Source organism: Cervus elaphus, chromosome 28 (genome assembly GCF_910594005.1).
Source record: "Cervus elaphus chromosome 28, mCerEla1.1, whole genome shotgun sequence".
Taxonomy (NCBI): Eukaryota; Metazoa; Chordata; class Mammalia; order Artiodactyla; family Cervidae; genus Cervus; species Cervus elaphus.
In genome coordinates this window covers 44293944-44309499 of record NC_057842.1, presented here as the reverse complement: position 1 = coordinate 44309499, position 15556 = coordinate 44293944, and the positions used below count along the sequence as shown (strand labels likewise).

The 15556-nt window shown below is 47.5% G+C and overlaps 1 protein-coding gene across 3 annotated transcripts in view; it reads left to right on the top strand.

Moving 5' to 3' along the window:
- Positions 1-8368, top strand: part of LOC122685190 (sine oculis binding protein homolog) — a 165275-nt gene extending 156907 nt beyond the window's left edge. For all 3 annotated transcript variants that reach the window (XM_043889760.1, XM_043889759.1, XM_043889761.1), the window contains one exon: positions 6440-8368. The gene's annotated coding sequence lies outside the window, so the exon portion shown is untranslated. The remainder of the gene's footprint in view (positions 1-6439) is intronic.
- Positions 8369-15556: the final 7188 nt, after the last annotated feature.

Genomic DNA, 15556 nt, shown 5'->3' with positions numbered 1-15556 from the left:
TCAGTGGGACACGGGATACGACCTGGGCTGCTAGGCTTACACAGCCGGTGCCAAAGACCAGAATCATATTTTTGCCACCTACGGCATTGCTTCCTCACACTGGGCAGCTGATTTCAGAGAGGAAATAGGTTGTACCTGAGTATCTGGTTGGAAAGGCCAGAGAAAAGCAATTACTAGCCACACACTCCATCTCATTGTCTGTTGGGGAGGGGGCGGCCGGGAATCAGTATGCTTGCTCTTGTTTTTCACTTGAAGTTTCCTTAACTATGAAGCCCTTCTCTCTCTCTTTCTCCGTCTGTCTTTCTGCTAAAGGGCTGCTTGTGAAGAATAAATGAAGTGTCAGACCTCTTTCTCAGACCTAGCCTAAAAATCTTAAAGTCTGTTGATCCATAGACAATAGCTACTTGCCACATAAAGCTGCCTTTTTCTCTCATTTTTTTTTCTTTTCTTTCTTTCCTTTTTTTTTCTAACTTAGACTGCCTATGTTCAGATTATATAAATAAATAACAAACTCAGTCTTAGTACAATAAACATCTACTTTTGTGTCCAAGGCAGATTTTTTGGAAGGCGCGTGAGCCAACATCAGCTAGTTTGTGTATTGGATAGGACTTGAATGAAAATGCAATTATTATTTCTTGTCAAATAATTTCTTGGAGTTCTTGTCTCTAAGGCCCCTGCAAGCTTTGACATCTGCTTCTCAGGGGGAGGAAGGGGAGAGATGAAACCTGGACTCGGGGGCAGTACTCCGAGGGGAGCGTGGGCTTTGGGGTTGTAGGAGCTGGACTTCAGATTTGCCCCTTTCGAGCTGGTGACCTTGAGCAAGTAAGTTCTTGGCAAAGTTTCCTCATCTGTAAAATGGGGACAGTGATAAATACTTCATTAGCATTATTGTTTCAATAAATCAGTATATAAAACACACTTGTTTTCAAGTGAAATAAATATATAAAAGTGCCTGGTGCGATACTTGACATAAAGTAAGTGCTTCTTAAAATTTGACTCTTTTCTTTGAAAACACTGCAACTTTCCCTACTGAACAGGAAGAGCTTGGTCCTGAAAGTCAAGGGGCATAGGGATCGAGGCTCTTCTTCCAAAATTTCTTACAAAACATTAGCTATATCATGTAATTTTTTGTTTATTTTTCTCTTTCACGAATGGATGTAGCCACTTGCTCCAGCACATTTGTAAAAATGTGTGCAGTTAGTCATGAATCCCTGCCTGTTTTTAGAAAAGGACCAGAGACAGGGTAATTTGTTTTGCTTAAACTCTCAGGTTTTAGAAAGGACTTGAGGTGGCTGAAGAAGATCCATTGTCCAGGGAGAAGATAAAGGCTTTTGCAGTACACAGGAGGGGTTTTGCAGGTCAGGGTTCTTTGTCCCCCAGGATCTTTTAGAGGTCAGCAAGAGATAGCCGTGGCCACTTGTGTGAATAAACAAGTCTCTCTGCCCATTTGACTCATGGAACCAGCTAAACAAAGAAAAGCAAAACTTAAATTTGTAAAACAAAGAATTAAAGATGGAGTTTTCCCAGTTGAGGGTCTTATATGGTTGGAATTTTTGTTGATTAAAGAGTAAAATAAGAGATATTGCTAAAGGAGGAAAATCATTAAAAAAGAAAATCAAGGCCTTATGTTTGGTTTAATTTTTTTTTTCTTTTAGATAATATGAGCCTTAGTTTATCAGAGCTGTGGGCTAGGCATCTCAGTAGTGATGGAACTTACTGTTTGTCCCACAGCCTTCTCATCATGGGTTATTTCCCAAAGCAATCGTGCTAGAAACAAGAAGCGATGTTTTTAAATTACTTTCATCAATTAGCAAGCAAGCTCTAAGAAAAGAGATGTCATCTACTTTGTAAATTAAAATAGTTTCCAGCTTGTAAAAGCCATTTCAGAACTCTTCACAAAGCAATGGTGGATGGAGGAGAAAGGGAACCATTTTTTGGCAAAACCTTCCCAAGCTATAGCCCTGTCCGGAATGGGCTTGGTGCAGAGACCACGATCTGGCGTCACACCCGGGCTTATCAGCCAGTGCAGGCGGCTCTGTTCATTGACCACGGGGCTCTCCCCTTGTGAGCGTCCCAGAATAGCTGCAGCTACCTGAGAGCAGTCCAGTCCTTGGGGACTCATTATTGTCCCAGATAAACAGCATGGCTGAAGCCAGCACGTAATAGCTGTATTTAACTGTGATAAGTGATGGGCCGACGTGCCCGAGTGAGTGGCATCATGGCAGGGCTGGGATAACTGGACAAAGACAAGCCAGCCTGGCAGTGGGCATCTCTTGCACATCATAGGGTTGATGCCACGGGATTTTGGTTTCTGGGGAATATATATGACAGACCTGGAGAACTTGCATTCTAGAAGACAGGACAAACCTCCGGGATTTTGATTATGCTAATGACAAAGGTATTTAAGGAATCAAAGAAGAATAAAAGTTTGGGAAAATGGACTAGATTAATGGAGGCAGGCTTCCTCACAGAGGTGGAATCTTGGATCTTGAAAATACAGAGTAAGACATTTTTCATTGGAATACAGACATTTTCTGTGGCTACACATTTACATTTGGGAATGTGTAAATTAGAAAATTTCCTTTTAAATGCAACCTGCATCTATCTTGTTTAGTCGCTACGCTGTGTCGGACTCTTTGCTACCCCATGGACTGTAGCCCACCAGGCTCCTCTGTCTATGGGGATTCTCCAGGCAAGAATACTGGAGTGGGTGGCCGTTTCCTTCTCCAGGGGATCTTCCCAACCCAGGAATTGAACCCAAGTCTCCTGGATTGGCAGACGAATTTATTATCACTGAGCCAATAGTTAGGCTGTAAAGGCCATAGAAGAAAAGGTGAGAGTGATGTATGCTGACAACATCAACATTAAGATAAGTTATTAACACTCAGGCCTATTTTTGTTTTCTATTGTGCTCTGAAAGTGCTCGTGTGATAAAGGAAAAGTAACTCGGTCTTTGCAGTGCTGTCCTCGTGAAAAGGGAAAGTGTTGGTGGACAGAGGCTGGCTCTGTGCACTTGGTGTACAGTTGTGACTCCACGAAGGAGACACTGCCTTTCTCTGGCCAAAGGGGCAGCTGGGCCTGGAGTCCTGAGGGCACCGGCTGTGTGTGCCTGCCGGAGATCGTGCACTGCGGAGCGGTTTTCATACACGGTGCCTGCATGGTCCATGGGATGGGCTGTGCGCGTGTGTGTGTGAGACATTCCATGTGGCAGGGCCCTGGGCTGTCCTGCCTTCAGCAAACCCCGAGTTCAGAGGAAAACCCAAACATGAGGCACAAACAGAACTGCTTGCATTAAGAGACACTTCCCTTAAGAGAGGAGTGTGTGTGTGTGTGTGTGTGTGTGTGTGAGAGAGAGAGAGAGAGAGAGATAGGAGACTTTTTCTGAACCTTAGGACTTCAGGGTAGAGACGTTAATAGTCTTTCTTCTACAGTGTGTACTTCCATACTTGATGATGGCTTCGGTCCAAAGATCCTATAAATACAATCACAGAATATGAGAGTTGGAAGATGTAATAGAAAATCTCACCCAGGCCTGCATTTCACAGAGGAAGAATCCAGGCCCAGGGGGTTAAGGAATCAAGGTCACATGGCTGCAGAGGGTTTGTGCTGGACTATAGTCTACTTCCCTGTCTCACTTATTGTAGAACTTTCCCCTTAGATCAGGAAATTTAGACAGAGAGGACAGATTGTCCCATGCGATGTCTCTGCCTGCCACGAGCACTTTCTAAAACCCCAAGCTCACTCCCTCCCCACTCTTGAGTTTCACACCTTGCCAGCCAATAGCTCTCAGGAAGGTGACTCCCAAGCTTGGTTCTTCATTTTCACTGATTCCTGTCACCAACAGAGGGGCTGCCCTGACCAGCCAGAGCCAGGAGGACAGAGGAGGAGGTCTTCAGTTCACCCCCTCCTCAAATATCATCCGGCGAGAGCAACTCGCACTTCGGCAACACCACCATCCTGCCTGGGTGGGTGTCCTAGATATGGCACGTGTGTGGGGAGAGGGAAGGAAATGGTACAGATTTTGCCTTTAGCCATTAAAATAAGCTTGGTGTGAGGAGGCTTTCCGAGCAGCAGGAGTGGGGCTGCAAAAAATAGAGTGCGGTGCAGCTGCACCCTTTAGAACTTTGGGGGAAAACACATATTATTTACCAGACAATAATAGATACCAGAGAATAATAATGATTATTATAGTGTTTGGGATGGCAAACGCTATAGTTAAGGTTCCAGAATGGCTCTCATTATAATCCCGTTTTCCTGGTCCCTTATGAAAGCCTGGAGATTTTCTCCAAGTAGGCTGTTGCTGTCCGTGTTTGGCCTTTGTCCAAAGGCGATTTCAATATAAGGAGACTTATTTGAGACATATTCCCCTTTGGAGGCGGTCACACTCACATTAAAGAAAAAAGCTATATCCTTGAAAAAGCAGTTGTAGCATTCTTGAGTGAGTAATTCAAAATGGTGGTGTTTCCCAGTCACTGGAAGAAAGCATTAAACACCTTTTTTTTTTTTTCCTTTTTAAAGAAAGGATTCAGAGGTCCCCTCTGACTGTGAGATTTGGTCACTCTTGGTCCCAAGCCCAGAGGTAGGGATGGCTTTCCTCCCCTCACAGCAAGTTTCTTGCTGTGCTTCTTACACAAAAATAAATCCTCCCCAGAAAAAGCTGTGCTCTGTCCATTTGGATCAGTTTCCAAGTTCTCTTCTCAGTCCTTTGTGATCTCTCATGTGATGGTGGCTCTTAGTGTTTTTATTTTGGTACCTCTTTTCACCACTGTCTTAAAGAAAGCAAGAAAGAAAGAGAAAGGAAGGAATGAAAGAGAAGGAAGAAGAGGAAAAGAAATTAAAGTGAGCTCTTTATTCTGAGATAAATATTCACATTTCCAAATCTGACCATGCCAAATGAAAAGGTTTCCATGGCCTTGTAATTCCACTCCCATTGCATATTTGTGGTGTTTTGCATTTTCACTTTGGTTATTTAATATACATATTAAATGCACACGGATCTGGTGATTTAATGTGATTTGGGGAACTCAGGCATTTCCTGTCATGCACATTCAGATTTTCAAGTCTTGTTTTTTGGCTGATCATTATTATGGTTACCATTAACACCAGGATTTGGATAGCAGGGTTCAAAGCACGAGCTTGGATGTAGTCCTCCCAGCGGGCATTTTGACCTCTTCACACTTGTGCTAAATTCATGCTGCAGATACTCTGAGCACGTTTCCAGGTCTCTTTGTGGCCTCCATTTCTTCGTCTATAAAATGAGGAAATTGTGTATATTATCTCTGGGGTCCCTTCAAGTTCTCCATTCTATCACCTGAAATTATTTGTTCATTGTTCTAGGAATAATCTCAACAGTTGTAAAGATGTTTACGAGCCCTCTGCTACCACGTCATGTTAGCCAAATTCTACCCGTTCACATTTCTGACATCCCCATTTACGGGCAGAGGGGAAGAAAGTACTGTTTGGGGACACGGGGGACAAGAGTTGTTTGACTCCCATTCATTTGACAAATGTGTGTTGAGCTGAACACATTTGTCCCTGGGTGTAGGGACGTGAGTTAAACAGACACCACCCCACACCTCAGGGACTTCACAGTTTGGTTGGCCAACTTCTAAATGGCTGCTTCCTAGGGGTGACGGCAGAGTAGCTTCAGGAGGTTGAATTTCAAGCCAAGAAACTGGTAGCAAATGAAATAAGCCAGTAAGGATAGAGAGGCAGAGCCCGACATCTGTGGTGGAAGTTGGGATGGGTGTTCCTCACTTTTCTGGTGACCGTCCCGTTCATACCTGCTGCACTGGGACCAGCCCCGTGCTTGGTTTGGATGTGAGGGGATGTGAGCGGCTCACCTTTCAGGCCTGACCCACAGAGAGAGACACTTCTTCCAGCTCAGTGGTCCCTGGAGGAAACCCCTAAAGAGAGGTCTGGGTGTCTCAGGAATTTTTCACATGCTAAAACATTCATCTCATGGCCTTCCTCCTTTGCAGCAAACCTCGGGGCTGTTACATGAGGTACGGGGGTGCGGTCTGCAGCCCCAGGTCCCCTAACGACCCTGCCTGTCTTTGGAGGTGCCCTTGAGCAGCTCCAAAGACCTCCTGCCAGTTAGGGGTGCACTAACGTGGAGAGCGAAAGCTGCCGGTTGCAAAGGATGCCGCTGTGGTCTTTGGGCGAGGGCGTGGTGCGCCATGCTCATTATGGTATTCCAAAAAGCGACTCGAGTTTCATTTCCTCACACAAAGCTGGCAGGCCTGACCCTGCGCAGAACCGTGAATGAAAGTCGTGTGGAAACCAGGCCGTGCCACCCCGTTGTGGGGCCCCTTCTCCAGGCTGACCTGCCGGCTGGGGAGCGCGCTGCCCTGACTAATGCCGGGGTTCTCCCCAGCCTGGGGGTGGGGGGCGGTTTGGTCCAGTGGATTCTAACAAACCCCTTCTCCTCTATTTCTAGGAACGCGCACTCACAGGGTACCTTGCGTGGAGAGAGGGCGCAGAGCAAACCATATCTCGCCATCCAATGACACCAGCTGGTCCGCTCACCACCCCCTCTGGCTAAAACTCAAGCAAATAAAGCCGCTTCCTGTCATTAAGCATCTCAGAGGAAGCAGCTCTCCCTCAGTGGCCTCTAGCCCAGAGAAGCCAGCACGTCTTGGACCCACCAAGCGGGCCCAGCCTTCCTGCCGCCACCATCTCTGCTTCTCCCCAGAGGAACTTAGGGATTTTGCCCCTGGTTTAAAAAAAAAAAAAAAACCAACAAAACACCAACAAGCCACAAGGACCAATGTAGGTATTCTCCCTGCCCCATCTTCCAAGGCTCAGAGGGTGAGGCTGGAAGACGATCCGGATTTGAAAACAAAAATCTTTTTTTAATCTTTTTAAAAACTGCTGTGGTTTTGCTGCTACACGAAGAGTTGTGATTTGCATTGTACGGTTTTGGACCTATACTGTTCACGTTTTGACGGCGGAGAGGGATCGTACTGGAGTCCCAACGCTTCCAGATTCATCTCTGTCCTGCCCAGGATGCACTTTTAAATGAAGAGTTAGAATATTTTATTGGCTAATATACTTTTCTTGTTATTTTTACAAAGGCCACCTTTATCCTTTTTAATGCCATATTTTCAGTGTTACACTTTTATGGCTTTTAATTTTCGATTTGACAGATGTAAGAAGCAGCATGAATAGTTTATACTGTGGTTTTTCAGAGACTGAATGCCAAGAGAACTCGGTAAATGTTTATTCTTCTCAGCTTTCTCTTTAAATTCCCCTAAATAGCGCCCCATTTGGGAACAGAGCAAGAGTGTTGAACTGAAGACCAAAATGCCCTGAAGGTGTAAAATAATCCGAGGGGGAATATTTGCTGGGCGTCACGAAAGACTTGGATGAAATTTCAACCCTGATGGTTTTCGGTGATCCAGGAAGTCAGTGAAGCAATCTCCCTATACGCAGAGCCCTTTCATGATAATTAGAATGGTATGGACAAACCAATGAAAACAGGAGGGAAAGTGAGAAAGCTCACCCATGATTCTGTTTCACTGTTTGCTTTCTCCTGTCATGGTTAAGAGAAATGTGCAATTCGATCCTCAATCAGTGGGTGGAGGATAACAGGGTAGATTTTCTTGTGTGCACTTGTACAGTTGTTAGCTGGGAGTCCAGAAGTCCTCTAGAGCATGTGTACTGGCACTGAGTTGGTGAGACAGTTGTGGAGTATCCCATTCTGATGAGTACAGAAAAAAAAGAAAAAATAAGAAAAAAAATCCAAAAAAAGAAGAAAACTAAAGAAAAAAGAAAAAAAAATCAAATCACCTTGTGATTCAGTGTATCTGTTTACTAACTCCAATAAAGCAATTGTTCCCTCTGGAGGGGTCCAGGTGCCCCCGCCCACAGGCCGCTGAGCTGGCAGCAGGAGGGGGCGGGCGGGCGAGGCCAGGATGGTGTCACGCTGGCCCTGAAGCACCACGGGGCCGTGGATGCGGTGTACATACTGTATTTCTATATCCTCCTTTGTACAGAGTCACTTAACAAGTCAAGCTACTGTCTTACAGGTGCTCCTTATTTATTAGAGCTGTGAGAGCTTCGGGGGACACACCTGACGAGCGAGCTTTTTAAAAATGAAATTGGGGGGAGGGGGCAGGGGAAGGGGGCGGGAGGGAGGGGAAGCTCGCAAGCCCAGGGAGAGATTTATAAAAGTGAACAAAAGGAAACTTCCAGCCACCGATTAAACCAACCAACTGACCCCAACACCAAACCCGCCCACGCAGGACGCAGCAGCCCCACCTCTGGGCACCCCTTTCCCTGCGGGGGGCCCCCAACGTTCTCCTCGCTCCCTGACCCAGTGTCCGATTCATCAAACAAAAATAAACCTCTAAGAAAGAAAAATGCACTTACATGTGCTTATTTTGCTTTTCTCATTATTATGACTATTGTTGTTATTTTCCTTGTTACAGAAGGTGTTCGTGTCTTTCCCCCAGGGGAAATTTTTTTTTTTTTTTTTTTTTTACATAAAGTCAGTTTTAAACGGTGTCAAAATAGAAGGAGTGAAGCTGGCCCTTCCCAACCTGCATCTCTGCAAACAAGAGCCCACCTGGTCTGTTTGAGGGTCTGATTTCCCACTGTGTCCATCACTGACAACACACAGCACATGTGGAGTGAGCTCTTGGGCCTGTAGACTGGGGTGTCCCTTCCCAAAGTCTCTCCAAGTCCTGATTCTTTTGGCTCCAAGGGTTTGGTTCTAAGGCTCAGGAAGCGCCATGCGCTAGAAGCAAAACTCCCCAGTGGACTCCGCTCCCATCAGTACATCAGTTCACCTGTAGGTCAGGAGTGCTTCGTGAACAGGAAGAGTCAATCTGGTTTGCTTTGGTACCTGAATTAAACATCAGAAAGTTTCTAAGATGGAAAGTACATGAATACCTAGTTCTAGTCAGTGTAGATCTACCCCAATCCTCTTGTTTTACATATATAAAAATAAACAAACTGAAGCCTAAGAAAAGTGAATTGACCTGCCCAGGCTCCACACTGAGTTGGTTTCACTTGTCAAAAAACAAATGTTCATTGAAAAAACTTAGGCACCATCAGCAGTCTTCTCTAAATAACCATCCTTAGGGTGGATTCTGACAACCTAGTTTCTCTGTCTTGTGGAGCCTGAGGGATCTTGGAGGCTCCAAGTGTGAGGATATGGTTCTGACTCCATGGGAACCCCTCAGCCCCAGCCGAGTTCATACAGGGGCGGGCACCCGGCTGGGGCGGTCTGGTGCAGTCTCTGATAGCATTATTTATCTGCACTTGGCTGTAGACACCATCACCCAGGATACTGATTCTGCTTTTGTCTGTAGTCCAAGATTGTCCAGCAAACATGTTGACCCTTCAGGAAACAAAAGCTCCCTTTGTTTCAACAAGAAAAGATTCCGTGGTGTCTCATCAGACAGCACACCTTTTCCTCTTTCTCTTCCTTCTCTTAATCTCAGTGTTCCCTGAAATACAGAATCCTCTTGGGCTATCAAAAGTGTATACACAGAAATAGAAATAATTATGCCAACATTTATGAACATGTGTTGAGTACATTATTAGCCTCATTGACTCACAGAAGGTCATAGTATTTCTCCCCTTTTTTTAATTGCATATGAGGATCTAAAAGCTCAGTGCATTTAGTAGTCGCCCCAGATCATGTGGCCAGTGAGTGACAGAATGGGATTCAAACCCAGGGGTTTGGCCCCCAGAACCCAGGTTGCACATCCAATCTGCAGAAAAACTGTTGACATCTTCATGGACTGTCATTTTGTGGTGCAGTAATGCAGTTTTGTAAGTTCCTGGTAGTGATTCAGTTTGTCGTTCTAAAGTGGCCCTCATTTAAAACTAAGCCAGAGAGTTGAGTGTTCATGGTTACCCCACTCCATGGCTTGTTGGGTGTGTGGATGTGCTGAGGCCACTCTGCTTTCAGAGAAATTGGGCAGTGAATCCCCTGTTGGTTAGCAAAGGCCCACTGAACATGCCCATATGTGATGCCGAGGGTGGCCCAGGAGAGACCAGAGCTCAGCGCCCCTGCGCAGGGTGGCTTACACGTGGTGGGAAGAGGGGGTTGTGGAAAAGATGGACCACTTCTTGGTCTCAGCAGGACCTCTCTGTAAGTTCCCAGGGTTTATGTGAATGTACACCTGGAGCCTGGATTCACAGCTGTCCAAAGCCACCTCGTGTTGCAGACGCTCCCTTGACACTGGAAGCTGCAAGCAGACCTGTAGATGCCAAAGGCCAGGGCTGGGGCCCAGGGGCAAAGGCACTCGAGATCCGCACCTGCTCCCTGCCCTCTCCGGCTCCTCCTCTACTCCTGAGCTTAGCCTCAGCTTCCTTGACAAACGTCCACAGGGTCCTTCCCGGGGATGTGTCCACTCTGCTTACAGCTCTTCAGCAGTTCCCTGTGGCCTATGGGGTGTCATCCAAAACCCTCCCTGCTTTGTCCCCTGCCGGCCTTTCCAGCCCCATCGGCTCCCTGCCCTCAGCCTCACCTGCACGCCATCTGCGGAATTAGGAACTGTTTCCTGACCCCCCTGCTCTCTCTCCCACTCCTGTGTCTTTGCACAAGGAGCTGCCTTGGCCTTGAATGTCTGTCCCTGTCTTCCCAGGGCAGTATCTGTAGCCCTTCAACACTTGACAACTACCCTGGGGACGCTTTCATGAGGAGTCTGCAGGGCCCACTTCCTCGCCTCCCCGCTGGGCTGGGGCCCCTCCAAGCCCACCTCCGTCCAGTGCATAGCACACCCAGCTTGTCCAGTCGCTCACCTGGCCATGCCTTTACGAGTCTGTGAAGTCCTTGAGGAAGCGGATCCCGGCTTAGCTGCCTCGTACCTCCTAGGCCCCGCATGTGGAAAGCCCTCCTTCTTACCATCATCTGTAACCACAATGAACAAGGCAACCACTTCAAAGCTCAGCCGATGTGCCACCTCTGCATGGAAGGCCTGCTTCTCTGAGGGGCAGCTGGTTGTTTCTCCCTCTGGCTCCCACGGCTCTTGTTTAAACGCGCCGAAGCCTCTTCTCACCTGTTCTTCCCACGTCATCCGGGCTCCTCAAGGGAGGGCACCTTGGCCTTCCTACCTCGGCATCCTTGAAGAGCTATTCTCCATCCTTGCAACAGAAAACTCTGGCTGAGTTGAGGCCCTTTTCTCCTACCAGCCTACCGGGAGAAGAGGACGGGAAACCCCAGAAACCAGAGCCGCCATGAGACAGACAGGGGAAGGCTGCGTTCGGAGTTTCATTTTGTTTCTGGGGCTCAAGGGAGGAGGAGCTGTGGCACCCCCAGTCCAGTGCATCTTCAGGCGGCTTTTAAAAGCAAGACGCATGTGAAGTAATTAGCCTCCAACTAATTAAAAAAAAAAAAAAAAGCAAGACGCAATACACAAGGGAGAAGTCTCAGGGCTGCCCCGGGCTTCCGTGCTCTGCGCTGACTCCAGGCAAGGGGCCGGTTACACGCTGTTCTCCCCAAAGCCTTAGAGATCATTCCTTGACCCTCGGGTACATATATAGATGGAAAGTTAGTCTTCATCACCCAGAAACGGCCTCTTGTTCTCTGTCTTCGCCTTGGTGGATGGAATGAGCCGTTGCCTTGTGTGTGGAGTTCTTCCCGTGAAAGGAGGAGCCTCGGCTGGTTCCCACCTTCAGGCGCTTCCTTTGTGCGCGGCCCCAGTTTTGCATACGTTCGCTATTAAATTCTCATGACAACCCTGTGAGGGAGGCAGTTGCATGACCATCGTCCCCATTTCACGGTCAGAAAAACCTGAGGCATGACAGTGAAGGAGGTTTCTGTCCATAAATGGAGGCAGAATCCAGCAGTGGGCTCCAGTGGCCACGCTCTCTGTGCAGTGCTAAATAACCTTACCAGGGCCCAGGATGCCTGGCGGTTCAGGCAGAGTTCAGGTCAAGTGTGTGTGTGTGTGTGTGTGTGTGTGTGTGTGTGTGTGTGTGTGTGTGTGTGTGTGTGTGTGTGTGTGTGTGTGTGTGTGTGTGTGTGTGTGTGTGTGGTGAGGGGAGGGTGCTCAGTTGCTCAGTCATGTTGTGACTGAGTTGACTGTTTGTAAGTGTGTGTGTGTGTGTGTGTGTGTGTGTGTGTGTGTGTGTGTGTGTGTGTGGTGAGGGGAGGGTGCTCAGTTGCTCAGTCATGTTGTGACTGAGTTGACTGTTTGTGACCCCATGGACAGTAACGCGCCAGGCTCCCTGTCCACGGGATTCTCCAGGCAAGAATGCTGGAGCAGGCTGCCATTTCCTACTGCAGGCGATCTTCCTGACCTAGGGATCAAACCTGCGTCTCCTGCATTGGCAGGCAGATGCTTTATCACTGTGCCACCTGGGGAGCCCCTGCCTTGGCACCCAAACCCTGCAATTGAGACACCTTTGACCTCTACATTGTGTTCAGAGAGGAAAAAACAATCTACTTCTCTTGATGCCTGGTTTTGAACATCACTAAAAACACAACTGTCACTGTTTCCATAGGGACAGTTTGAGGGAGATGGGAAGGGGCCTGGGCCAGCAGCTCAGAGAAGAGAGGAGAAAGGCACCCTGGTCTCGTGTCGGGTTTCCTGTGGCAGGAAGAAAGGGGGCATGTGGACCAGGGGCTGGTTTCCATTTCCCTTATTCTGATTTAGGGAGCTGTAAGCGGGGTTTTCTCCTGCAGCTCTTGTTTGGTGGGTGGAAGGGGTGTCAAGTGAGAGCAGGATGGGACTGCCGGGGCCACACAGGACTGTGTCCCTCTGCCCAGTGGGCAGGGGGCTAAAGCCAGTCTTCACCGTCACTTCGAGGCTGGACCACTGGATCCGGGGTCAGCTAGCTGACTACACAAATGGACAAAAATGTTGAAAGTCCCCGAGTGCCAGACTCCACACAGGGCAGTCACTCAGATGGGCTCAGACCATTTTTAATAAACCGCCTGCTATACAGTCAGTGTGATCCTCATTTCTGGATGAGAAAGTTACAGTCCAGTAAGATAAAGTGGTCTGCTCAGGTCACTCAGCTGATAAGGAAGAAACTCATGATTCGGGCCCTCAGCCCCCATGTGCAGGGCTCTTTGATGGCAACACAGCTGCAGAAATACCAGTGTCAACTCAGGTCACAACTCAGTATGAATTTGAATCAGCCAACCGGGCACGTGCCTGATGACATCATTCCAGTCTGCTTCTAGACCTCTGGGAAGAGATCACCCTCTCTTTCCTCACCCATTCCTCACCTGCAGGGTTGGGCCAAACCAGCAGATGTGACCCCCTCCGAGAGGGAATGAACCCCACTGGAACGAACCCCACCATGAATCTTAATGGGCATTTATCCAACGTGTTCTAAATGCCACTTTGGTTGCATTATTTTATTTATGCCTCATAACAACCCTTAGGAGGTGATTACTATGATTATTCCCATTTTACAGATGAGGAAGCTGAACACACAAAGGCTAAGTAAGGGCAGAGCCTGCCGCTGCATCTGGGCGGTCGGATATCTGGCCTTCGCCTCACCAGCACACTCACGTTTCAGCTTCCCTCTTGTGGATGGATGGATGGATGCCTGAAAGCATCTTGTGAGCCCAAGAGCATTTAATCGAGTATTTTGAGGCCAAATCTTACACTTTCATGTATGTCATCATCTTTGAGGGTGGCTGGAGCATCAATCCTGGAAGTCATGTGGATGAGCACAGAAGTGGTTCCCATCTCCCTGAGTTATAGAAAAAGTTAATTGCCCATTTCTTCTCCACCTAACCTCCCATCAATTCCTGTCCTGAATGAGAACTCTTCTCTGCAAACCCTGCTGGCCTCGTAATCCAACAAATAGGAACGCTCAAGGGGATTCACTCCAAAGCTCTTTGCCGTGCTTATTTCCACTCGTGTGCTTCCTTTTAACAGCCTGGGAGCAAGGACCAGGGCTAATTCATCTTTGCATTCCCTTCACACATCTGTCACGCAGGGCACACTCATTGTCAAAGGGCAGAGTCGGATGTGTAGATCGTGGCTGCTGCAACTCCCTAACTATGGGACCCTGAGTCCCTCAAATCTCCTCCACACCCTCTATGTCTGTGAACCCCCCTACCCCATTTCCTGCTCCCCTCCAGGACATCTGAGCAGCAGTGAGGGGCCACTACCTGCCCAGTGGCAGGGACAAGGCTGGTTCAGGGAGCCTCAGCTGTTTGGGGAGAAAAAGGAAAAACTGCTCCTCATTTCTCCTCTCCTACTTCTCCTGCCAACAGTTCACTCATGTTTCATTTAAATGTCCCATGTAAGATAATTTCTGGTATTGGAAGTAGTTGAAAAAAATTTTTTTGTTTAGGAAAGGCTGGTGTTGGAGTGAATGAGCTCTGGAAGGCATGCCTTTTGACCTTGACCAAGAAAGGGAAGGTCAGTGCAGAAGCATATTTAGCCACAAGCTTTGGACCATGGGGTATTCTTTTCCCTTTCTTTCTAGGTTTATTTAAACAAAAGGGAAAGATGATCACAACATAGAAAAATGAAAACAATTATAGGCAGAGAAAGCAGAGTTTCATAAAACAACAGCACCCAGGAGGGCTCCTCTGGATCACGTCCTCCCAGCACCGGAGCCCCCAGCCCACACCAAGACCTCCCTTCCCGGGCTCGGCCGTGCGCCTCACAGTATCCCCTTCACGTTCGGTAGCTGGATTAGGGCTCAGGACCAGAGGCCAGGAATGCAATAAGATACTTTTCTACGTATTGATCCTTTAAAAAAAGAGTTTGTTTTCATGAAACTTTAATTCACTTTTTTTTTTTTTTTTTAGCTTTTTAGCCTAACTGCTACACATTTTATCCCTGTTCTTTGTGAAATGCTAATCCAGCCCAGGGTTTTCATTTTCCGGGTGTAACTTTTCAGAAATTGTATATCTGCATAGCAACCCAGCAAGGGCTGCCTATGTCACGGTATCATGTGTCAGAAAGATGAAAAGGACTCCAAACCCCAGCTCTCCACACACTTGGCCCTCCGATCCCAGGGCAGAGAGCTTCTTGGCCTTAATATAAATGGCAGGAGAGTCATTTCGGGGCCAGAGAGGTGCAAACTTTTATCTTGTTGATGACAGAAAACGACACATGACCTCAGCTCAGCTCAGCGGGGACGAGCAAACCCGAAACAAAGGCCGTATTTTTCTCTGCTCTGTCCCGGCTGTCAGCTTCCAAGTGCAACCTGAGCCTGGATTCCGAACCCAGTGTCCAGATTAGAGATTGTTGACTCAGATTTAGTGGTGAAACGTGAGCCCAACTCTGTTGATGGCAGGCCTTGAAGGAGCAAGTTTAGTTAAGCCAAGAGAGATTGTATGTCAGACGAGAGCCTGGCTTCTCTTTATCACAAACTTCCTGATCTGCCTCTGTTTTAATAGTTTCCACCACACCACCAAAAGAGAGACAGCAAAAGAGAGACAGAAACAAAGGTGGAGAGAGCCAGAGACAGGGAGAGGGGAAGACAGAAGGAAGCTTTGCCCTCAGTTCATCTCCTCAGTGTCATAAATCAGGAAATTAACAAGTGTGTAACTGGCCTTTGCCACAGTCAAAGACAATAAGCTTTTTGTGTTTCTTACCGGTGGTGAGCACTTAACATAATCAAT